The 10555-nt window shown below is 37.8% G+C and overlaps 1 long non-coding RNA gene across 1 annotated transcript; it reads right to left on the bottom strand.

Moving 5' to 3' along the window:
* Positions 1–8350: 8350 nt before the first annotated feature.
* On the bottom strand, positions 8351–10183 carry LOC104849683. The gene is made up of 3 exons (XR_776832.1): positions 10114–10183; positions 8691–8742; positions 8351–8469 (listed from the first exon to the last, which is right to left on the bottom strand). It is a non-coding gene; the product is annotated as an uncharacterized LOC104849683 (long non-coding RNA).
* Between the last annotated feature and the right edge of the window lie 372 nt (positions 10184–10555).

Genomic DNA, 10555 nt, shown 5'->3' with positions numbered 1-10555 from the left:
GTATCTTTTCTTCCTTCTCTGTTATGACCCAACTCTGAAGTTATGCTGTACATTACTTGGAACTGTGATGTTTGTATATATTTCAGTTGAACTTGCACAGTTTATTAGACAGCATTGACAACCTCACTGAAAATAATTTTGCATCAATCAATTAATCAGAAATATTTACTTAGGTGATGATGTGTATAAAGCAGGGAGCTAAATTACAGACAGAAATTCATGTGGGAAAGATTTACATTCAAGGACTTGCAATCTAAGGACTTGAGGCTGCCCCAAGGAAATGGGACTTTTGCTACTTTTCCTCCCTGGCTGTTCAGACCCTGAACTTTTCCTCTGTTGTAGCATCAGCATGCAGTGTGCTGTTTGCTTCTGGCTGGTTGCCCTCCCTGTATTGGCAACTTTCTCTTACCGTTGGATGGTCGGCGACTAGCATGGTACCTGCAGTAACTGTGCCTGAATGATGGATGGCCTGGATGTATATCTAAATATTCTTCAAGGTCCACTTTCACTCACATCTGAGTTAATATTCATTGTGTAGAATTCTGCTAAATTTTAGTACAGCATGACTCTGTCAGCTATTACATTTGTGATTTTGTCTCTTCTCCAGAAAGAGGTGGCAGAGATTTCCCTGGGCTGCCTTAGGTAGAATTCCTTAACTGCACCCATCCTTTGCTCCTCACCACTTCAGGGAACAAGGTTCCATTTGACATCATGTTTTCTTTGGAGAAATGTCCTGGTGTACAGAACATGGCTGGCCCATACTGTTTTGGTACCAGGGCCCAAAGGGTATAGGGCACAACTTCTGGGAATGAACATGATCCTTGCCTCACGTGTCTTTCTTACATGCTCATTACATGGCAGATTTTTGGGGCCATCTGATTTCTGAGCCTGGCCAGAGAAGCCTGACATAGGATTCATTAGACGTTTTTGTTCTCAAATCTCTTGATGCGATGAAATGGTTGCATTGAAACTGACATCGAAATGGTTTGGAATATTTCTGGTTAGGCTAATCTTGTTTAAAGCTTTCACTGATAGAAAGTCTATTTGACAGGAGCTTTTGCTAAGTATCCCCCAATGATGCCAACTTGCAAAGTACAGGGTGAGTTGAGGTAGATTTTTCTGGAAGTGGCAGTCACACATCTCCCATCCTCTTTGTCTCCACTCTTATGTTTCGAACTGAAGCTTGGAGAGATCTCCCGATGCTGCAATTGGATGCTTCCATTTGGACCCTCTTTGAATTAATGGAAAGTCACCCTGACTCAGGGCAGAAGAGACTGAGTGGCTGCTGCTGGCTTACACTTTGTTAGGGACAATGAAGTAGTACAAAGGAAACCAGGGAGATTAGGAGGAGAGACCATGAATTTGAGGCCTCAGTAGGTATTTTTATGTCCATTAGGTGCACCTTTCATATGAGTTCCTTCTTACTTTATGAGATATCTCAACATGGTCCAGTGACACCTGTTCATTGCATCTGTTTTGGCTTTTGTTTTTGTTTACAAACCCTGGGTTATGAGTCACTTCCTGCCCATTACAGCCATTTAATTGAACCTGATACTTCACAATACCCTTTCATTAATAGATATCTTAATTCTTCATACACCTCAGTCCCAGTTCCTAGATTCCAGGCTGTATAGAAACCTTGATCACTAATTAGACAAATGAAAAAGTTAGACCAGAGGCAGAAAGTTGAGGAAAGCAGCTGTATAACATGCAATGTTTTTTATTGTTGCATAATGTACAAATTTTCCAGCTCGAAACAACTCAAATTTATTATCTCCTAGCCTCCTTGTGTAAGATTCTGGGCATGGATTAGTTTGATCTTCTGCTTTGAGTCTCAACAGACTTAAATCACAGTGTTTGAAGCAACTGAAATCTCATCTTAGGCTCAGGATTATTTTGCAGGCTCACTGGTTGTTGGAGAATTAAGTTTCTTGCTGCTACAAGAGCCCAAGGCTGCTTGCTTCTTTCAAGACAGCAAGTAGTTCTCTCCAACTTAAGGGAGGGGCCAACCTTTCTTTTAAAAGGCCCACCTGATTGGGGTAAGCCCACTCAAAGTAATTTCTCTTTAGATTACTCAAAGTCAAAGGTTAATTACACCTGTAGAATTCTCTCTGTCCTACAATGCAGCATATTCACAAAGTGATGTTCCCTTACATTCACTGCTCCTGTTCAGACTCGAGAAAAGGGGATCACAAAAAATTACCACGAGGGGACATCAGCGAACGGTGATGATCTTGAGGCCCATCTTAGAGTTCTGCCAACAAAACAGTGAACACAATGTGACTGTAGCATCCTCGGGTCAACTCCTGTCTTGGGCCTTTCTGATCTGTTGAGTAATCTTGGCATGTATGACTTCGTGTGTCCAGTTGGGGGCAATAGCACCTACAGTGCAGTCTGCTTGTTCAGGTTGGAGCTAATGTGTGTATACAGCTAGTATAACTCCACACGTGGAGCCCTCGGAAGCAGTGATTTGGGATAAAATGGGAAGACTCTGGTCTTGGCTGAGGGAGGTGGTGTGTGCTGCTCTAGTGATATCAACATTTTATGGCATTACTTATTATGGAGAAACTTTTGAAAGATCTCAGAAAGCTGAATGACATTTGTAATTTTATGGGGAGGCTGGGAATTTGCCAAGTAGTAAGTAGGTACTTCGTCATTTATTTTTATTTTGTGATTATTTTAAACAAAGAACATCTGGAAATTTGGCCTAGACCAGTAATGGTGAACCAATGGCAGGTGTGCCACAGCTGGCTGTTTATCATTGAAAGCGCTAAGCGGTTTGACATCATTGGCCTAGACTATACATCTGATTATAGGGGTAAAAAGAATAGAAATGATTATTATGTTAATAATAGAATTTACTTTTCTGAGAGTAATATATGTAAATTATAGAATTTACACAAACATGTAGAAAGCACATAGAAAGAAGACAAGCACTATTAATCTGATACCTTCTACCATTTTTCTACTTGCAAAGTTCAGTAAAATTATTGGTAATTTTTCATATCTACAATTATATATTGTTCATAACAATAGATCATAGGTGGTTTTTGCTTTTTTTTGGACAACTTTTAATTTTGGACAATTTCAGAGGTTGCAATTTCATATTAGTTTATGTGATTATTTGGTTAATGTCTCTCTTCAATAGGAATATAAATTCCAGAAGGATAAGAACTAGACCTATTTTGCATCACTGCTGTGTCCCAGCATCTAACAGTACCTGGCCTATGGCACATGAACAATAAATATTTGTTGAGAGGCGGAAAAAAATGAACAAATGACTGAAGCTTGTGAGTGTGCTTTAATTTACTTTGCACTCCTATTGTTGCTAAACATTTTTTTCAGTTTTGCAAATGAAGCTGCAGGGAGCATCGCACATAAATCATTTTCTGTGTATAACTTGTTTGATTCTCTCCATGGTTTGAAGTAAAAACTGTGTGCTTCAGGTCTCAAAATGCAATGTGGAAATCAAATAATCACCCACAAATACTGGAAAGAAGTATGGAATAGGGCCAGGGATTTAGCTCAGTTGTTCCACTGCCTGCCTCGCAAGTACAAGGTCCTGAGTTTGGTCCCTGGCATTAAAAAAAAAAAAAAAAAAAGGAAGTATGGAATTAGTCTGTGCAAGTTAGTAACCTCTCTTTCTATAGTGTTAAGCAAGTGTGTATACTTTTTTAGGCAAGAGTAGTTTAGTCGCATGGGATTTTCTTGCTTTGCTTATTGAAACAGGGCATGTTAGCTGCAGAGTAATAATTTATATGAGTTTTTCTTCAGCTGGTGGCAGAAAAGGAAGTGAGCGAGATTGGAGATGTGGGGTTGGTTTAGATGTACTGTACTACCGCTGGCTTGAAGAGAGTGGGAGCATGTGAGAAAGAACAGGGTGTTAAGAAGATGAGAGGCCTCTGGCTGACAGCCAGTGAGGAAATGGAAACCTTAGTCCTACAACTGCAAGGAACTCATTCTGCCATGTTATCAATGAATTCCACTGCATTTTCTCTCTAGACCTTTAGATGAGAGACTAGCCTGGTCAGTGACTTGATCTAAGCTGTGTGATCCTTCGAGCAGAGAATGCAGCCTTGCTGTACTGATATCTGTCCTATAAAACTGTAAATTAATAAGCAGTTACCTTATTTAGCTGCTCACTTTGTGCCAACATGTTGCAAAGCAATGGAAAACAAATATGACATAAACATTCCAGTGAAGCAGGCTCTCAACAGCATGCATTCTTATAGCAACTGGTCCTGTATTAAAGTTATCTATGGATCTGACTTCAAATTCTTAATTATTAGAGCTTTGCAATATAACTTACCATCTTTCAGGCAATATTTCTGTCTTCGTGAGGCATCTCTGATTACTAAATATGAAGATTTTTTTTGTTCTTCTGTCTTCTGCCATGCCTAATGGGCCACAAGCAAAATCAAAGAAAGTCTCTGAAACAAGGCTTTGGAATCACTTCTGTTAATAATGAAGTATTGAAGCAGTAATATAAACCCATTCGGTTATAAATAATGGATAAAAAATTATAAAGACCATATAAAGGAACACAGAAAGCATTCACAAGCAGAGAGAAATTAGAAATATGATCTCAAAAAAGAAAACTTATAAAGGAAACCAGAACTGTACCAACAGAAAGAGCAGGAAGGGCTGAGAATTCACAGCTGCCACGATAAAGGGAGCTGCTCATGCCCACGGCTATGCTTTGGAAAACAGTGGCAGCTTCCTCCACAGCCTTGCAGACTAAATGTACTTAAAAGCGAAAGCAGTGAAGCTGGACATTTTCAGGAGAAATTTTGGCAGGATAAGGGCCACAGAAGAAATAAGATCCAAATTTAGAGCACAACCCACCCAAATCTACGGCTGACAGCTAACGGAACTAAGCACGCCCTGGGGGAGTCTTTCAGGAAGCCTGGGAAAAAGCAGGCAAGGGCCAGTATGAATCTGCTCAGGGAAAATAGAGCTATGGAGAGCCAGATCTGCGAATTTCATGTTTTTCTTAATTTAGTACATTTCCCAGCCATTCACACCTTGAGAGGCAGAAATACTAAAGGGGCAGAGAATAAAGCCCAAGGCTGGAAATTAGGGCAAACCTTGGAAGCAGTTGCCCGAGTTGGTAGCAGGATTGGCTTATAAAGGACCAAGCCTGTGCACTGGATACACGAGATCAGAACTAAAATCAACAGTGACTATCACAGTCTCTTTCTACTGTTTACACAGTTTGAAAGTGTGTATTTGGAAAGAGATTAAGTTACGTAAGAATAATATTACATTGATACAATACAGAGAGAGAGAGAGAGAGAGAGAGAGAGAGAGTGTGTGTGTGTGTGTGTGTGTAATGTTGCTTGGGATTATGGAATATTGTTTAGGCATTAAAATTGAATTAATATGTTGACAGCATTCAACTTAGAAATTTGACTTACGAGGCATACAGTTTAATTTTATAATCTGAATTCCAATAGTTCTGCCAATTAACTTTTTGAGTCTGAGGTCATGTTCTCTTTGTCTTAAGCAAGAAACTACAGTGCCCTCTGATATTTTGAGGAGAAGATGGCTTCTGCTATTTACTAAGTGAACATATAAAACTTTATTGAGTCCCAGTTTCCACCTCTTAATATTGATATAATAGTATCCAAAATTAATGTGCAGTTTCAGTGAGCTACATACGAAATGCCAGTGTATGTGGAGTGTACCGACATAAACAGGTTAAGCTTTACTAAGAGTAGTCTTGTTTTTCAGTTTCTAGATCACTCTCATGGTCTTCTCAGTAGAGTCTTTCTTGTTTCTCTGTTTCTCAGAAATATGAAGTATTTCAGGAGCACATCTTACCCGTTTATTCTGCGTGTGTAAATTGCATATCCTCAAGGTTCGCAAGAATCCTCCTGTGGTAAGATGGTGATATTTACGAAGATAGAACTCAACAAGTAAATTCTAAAGTATTATATTCATTGGGATGTTTAAAGTAATTTTCAGTTGGAACAAGCTGAATGTCAGTTATTTAATTCTTAAAAATAGTGGCCTTTCCATATGGTACGACCAGTCCATATTCCTGTGTTCTAGCATTACAAACCTAGTCCCTGTAATGTATTAATGTTATCAGATATAACTGTCTGTTTTCATCACCAAGGGTGTTAGGCTTGTTTACAGTCAGATCATACTTTCCACTTTCTCGTGAGACTATCTATTATGTATCCATTTTCAAATTCCTAAATTCTTCTGGCTCCTTCCATGACTGAGGTGTGTATCCCTCGGTGCTGAATTAGGAAGGATACTTTTCCCCAAACATTTGAGAACCGTTAATCTTGTTTTCCATGGGCAATGCTTGCTTTCTCCTCTAGCCTTTCTCATTTCCAAACACATGTGACCACTTATGTTCAGGCAGAGGGGCTCAGCCCCCTGACCTCTCCTAAAAATGTAAAAAAAATATATAGAACAAGTACCAGAAGCAAAATTGAAATTCAGCATGCAAGACAAGTCATGTAGGTGGTTTCTCACAGCCTTGATAATTGGAACATGAATAGAAGAAATATACCGCTGAAAAATTGATGAGTCCTCCCTGCCACCCAGAATCTTGAAGAAATGAAAACTCAAGTTGAGTGTGAGTCTAAGTTATCTTCAAGGTTGCCTTGTTCCTGCTTCCTTTCCTATTTAAGAAGTGATGTGTGTTTGTAAATAGTTTTTATTATTCTATTAGAATTTATCTGGCAAATTTGACCCCTCCAAATATAATCCTCTGGTGCCTTCCCGCCTAGACTGAGAGTTAAACCTCAGCTTGCCCTTGGAGCTCCACATCTCAGCCTAGAACAGCTCATCCCTTGATCCCTGGAGGGAAGACAGCCAGGAGGTAATGATCGTGCCTCAGGCAGGCCAGCTGGCTACTGACCAGGATGTCCATAGCCTGACACTTCTCCAGAGGGCTTGACCTTGTTCACAATCTAATTCTAAGCCCTATAGATTTAGAAAGTGACTTCTGTTCCACTCTCGGAGTGGGCAGAATAACAATAAGCAGCCTGTGGAAAATCCCAGATGAAGTACATATGGAAAGGTTCTCCAGTAAAAGGGAAACTTAATTAAAAGTGAAAGTGCTGCCGGGGATTTAGCTCAGTGGTTCTGGTGCCTGCCTTGCAAGCACAAGGACCCAAGTTTGATCCCCGGTACCAAAAAAAAAAAAACAAAAAAAAAAAAACAAAAAAAAAAAAAGTGATTAAAAAAAGGATGAAGAAAGAATTTTAAAAGGATCATAGCATTACAGCAATTGACTAATCAACAATACAAACAAATAACTAAAAGGGAAATGGAAAGTCTGGATAGACCTCAGACTTCTTTGAAGCATTAAGTATCAGAAGATAGTAAAGCAATGATTATAGCAGTTTGATGGAAAAAGTTATGCCCTCCAATTGTATTCTTAGTCAAATTATAATTCTTCTGAAAGCAACAGAAAAGGATGCATGGATCAATATTATAGTACTTATGCATGTTTTTAAAGGGCAGAAGTGCTTTAGGAGGAAAGAAAAAGAATTAACCAGACAAAATAAATGAGAAAGAACATTAAAACAAATGCAAAGACATAGGAGGAATGGATTAATAAGAATTAAAGTATTATGAATTAAGAAACAGAATTGAATAAAATATATATTTAATTCCAAGAGTTTATTTTGTGAAAACAAATATGGATAAAATATTAAATAACATTTTTAGATTTAGAAACTCTGAAAAATTAACAATGACAAATACAAGCAAATCACATCAATTCACAAAGATACTTTGTAAAATTATAGACTAATCTTCAAAGATTATTTAGAGTATATAGTTTTGGGTTAATTATAAAAATTGGTACATAATGAGATAGAACGTATCAGTACAGTGATAACCTTGAAATAAATCAAAAGCTTGTCTAAAGAACTAGATCCAAGAAAGGTATCAGCCTAGATGATTTTACAAGTGCTTAATGGTCCTTGAAGGAGTAGTTAAAAGGCTGCTGATACTATTTCAACTTAACAGAGCATAGGAAAAGAAGCCTTTTGCAAAAGCTTTATTTATTTTTACCTGGTTGCTACAACTTAGGATGATACAGATTTTTTAAAAATCCAAATAATTTCTCATATATGAAGTAAAGATTTTAAATAATATGTTAGAAAATAAAAACCAGCAGCATATTCAATGAATAATTTACCATGACTAAGTAGGATTTATTCTAGAAAAGCAAGTATGGCATTACATTAGAATATCTATTAACAAAACTCATAATATTAATAGCTTAAAGGGAAAAACATTTTAATAGTTGTTAAACATATATTTGATGAAATTTAACATTATGCTTTATAAAGCAAAATCTTAGTTCTTAGGAAGAGTAGTGTTTGTCTTTAAGATGAAAGGTGTGAGGGTTCTTTTTCAGTCATCTGTGTGTTCCCAGCTAACTGAAGATCCACTGGAGAAGATGAAGCCAGTCCAAATGAAATAGTAACATCTACTGGCCTCTGAAAGAGACATGAATATTGGAAAGGATGAAATGTTTATTATTTATAGGAGATCAAATGACATGAATGACTCTCTGGGAAACTAAATACTACAATCATCTGAAGTCAGCTACTGGAAATAACAAGAAAAGTTCAAAAGAGTTTCAGTGATGCTTGTTAATTACAAAATAGATTAAAAAAGGAATCTCATTATCATAGTTTCCTCAGAGAATGACTTACCTGGGAAAAAGCTTACCAGGTCCTGAAGCTCTAGGGGGATTCTTAGGCCCAGCTTTGGTAAAAGACACATGGAAAACTCTGGTTATTCCTCTAATTAGTTATGTACCATTCAACTACCCTAAACTTGGTCTTCTCTTATGTAAAACTGACAGAGCAATATCTCATAGGCTTTTATGAAGATGCAGTAAGACATTGATTCCAAAATGCTCTATAAGACATGGTAAACAATTCATCTCATGAAAAATTAATTCAACAAATCTGTATGGGCAAGGAGTACACACAAATCTGTATTTTTATTGTTTGTTTTTATAGAGAAAAGCTAGAAACAGCTATGTCAACACACGTGATAGATGAAATAGATTACTATATATCTAGATCATGTAAAATTTGCATTCATTTTAAAGTACCATATGGTAGCACATGCGCTGATATTTGAATATTGACACAACAGTGAAAAGGAGAGGCAAAAATAGACTTTACATCCTATTTTGATAAAAATGTTATATAAAGCCATGTATTTTAACTGCAAAATAAAAAGTGCGAATGTATGCACTACTACCCTTGATTCTTTATGTAATGTCAGACTTCAAATCATTGATTTTGATTTTGATTATTTGGGTTTTCCCAATAATTCTATAACAGACAATAATTCTCTATATTGGTAAAAGTATAAAATGAGAGAGATTTCTTGAGGGATTTTCCCGTACACTGAATGTTTAATAAAGCCTACACCCCAAGGACGGCCCCTGTCCCCCAGCTTGCCCATCGTGGACAGAGCCTTGGCAGTCACCGTGCATCTTCCATCTGTTTCCTTTAACTGGATTAAGTCCCCCCCCATCGTGGACAGAGCCTTGGCAGTCACCGTGCATCTTCCATCTGTTTCCTTTAACTGGATTATTGGTCAAATTAAATTCCACTCCCACACGGCTTATGCATTTCTTTTTTTTTCTTTTTATTGAGTTTATTGGTACAATCTAGATATACAATACAGTTACATTCATTATTGGGATCCTGTACCTTTACATGACAGGTCTTGATTCTCATTTTTTCCCCTTGTCCCTGCCCTCCCTTCACCCTCTCCTCTCCCCCCATTTACAAACACTTTATTTCCATTTTCTCCTATTTGTTTCCTCTCCCTTATTACCTCTCCCCCACCCTTCCCACTTTCCCTACACCTTTAGCCCTTTACTTCCTATTTCACATTATTAATTATCTCATTAGGATCCTGTGTACTATGACAGTTTTTCACACCAGAGAAACTATTCGGTATTTCAGTTAAAGAAATCTCTGTATGAACATTAAAAATAGGGAATCCTAACATAAAACTAAAAAGGAAAGTAAAAGAGAAAAGGCAATGATGTAAGAGCATTTCTTTATATATGTCAATATGTTTGCTGAGCAATTTCTCTGATTTGGGACCCACTTGTCTTTGATGTGATTTGTATATCTCAGCTCTCATGATTCATTCAGCAAATAGTAATGGAGCATCCGGGTCCTTACCCAATGTGAACTGTTTGTGAGGGGGCCCTATTGTGACCTCATGAATAATACCGTTCTTTCCTTATGAGGCTTTGAACAAACATAGAAGTAAGACGAAAGAGAAAACAGATGGGGAAATAAAACATGTTTGCTAACTTCTTCCCTATAAAGTAACATAGCTGAGGGAAGCTGGCACGAGTAGCTCCCCCAGACCACGGCCTCCCACTGATTTGAGGGAGAGGGTTAGAGAGAAGCCACATCTTTTTCTGCGCAAGGGTGTTGCTTGGTTAGTTCGTTTGCAAAGTGTATTCTGCCTGTCTTGCAGAAGAGAATAGAAATGTCAGAGACAGGATGATAAAATGTTTTTCTCTTTGTGGAATGAGAAG

Source organism: Fukomys damarensis, unplaced genomic scaffold (genome assembly GCF_012274545.1).
Source record: "Fukomys damarensis isolate Sample0158 unplaced genomic scaffold, DMR_v1.0_HiC HiC_scaffold_29, whole genome shotgun sequence".
NCBI classification, from domain to species: Eukaryota; Metazoa; Chordata; class Mammalia; order Rodentia; family Bathyergidae; genus Fukomys; species Fukomys damarensis.
Note: the sequence above shows the minus strand (reverse complement) of the source record. Positions and strands in the feature narration are given on the sequence as shown.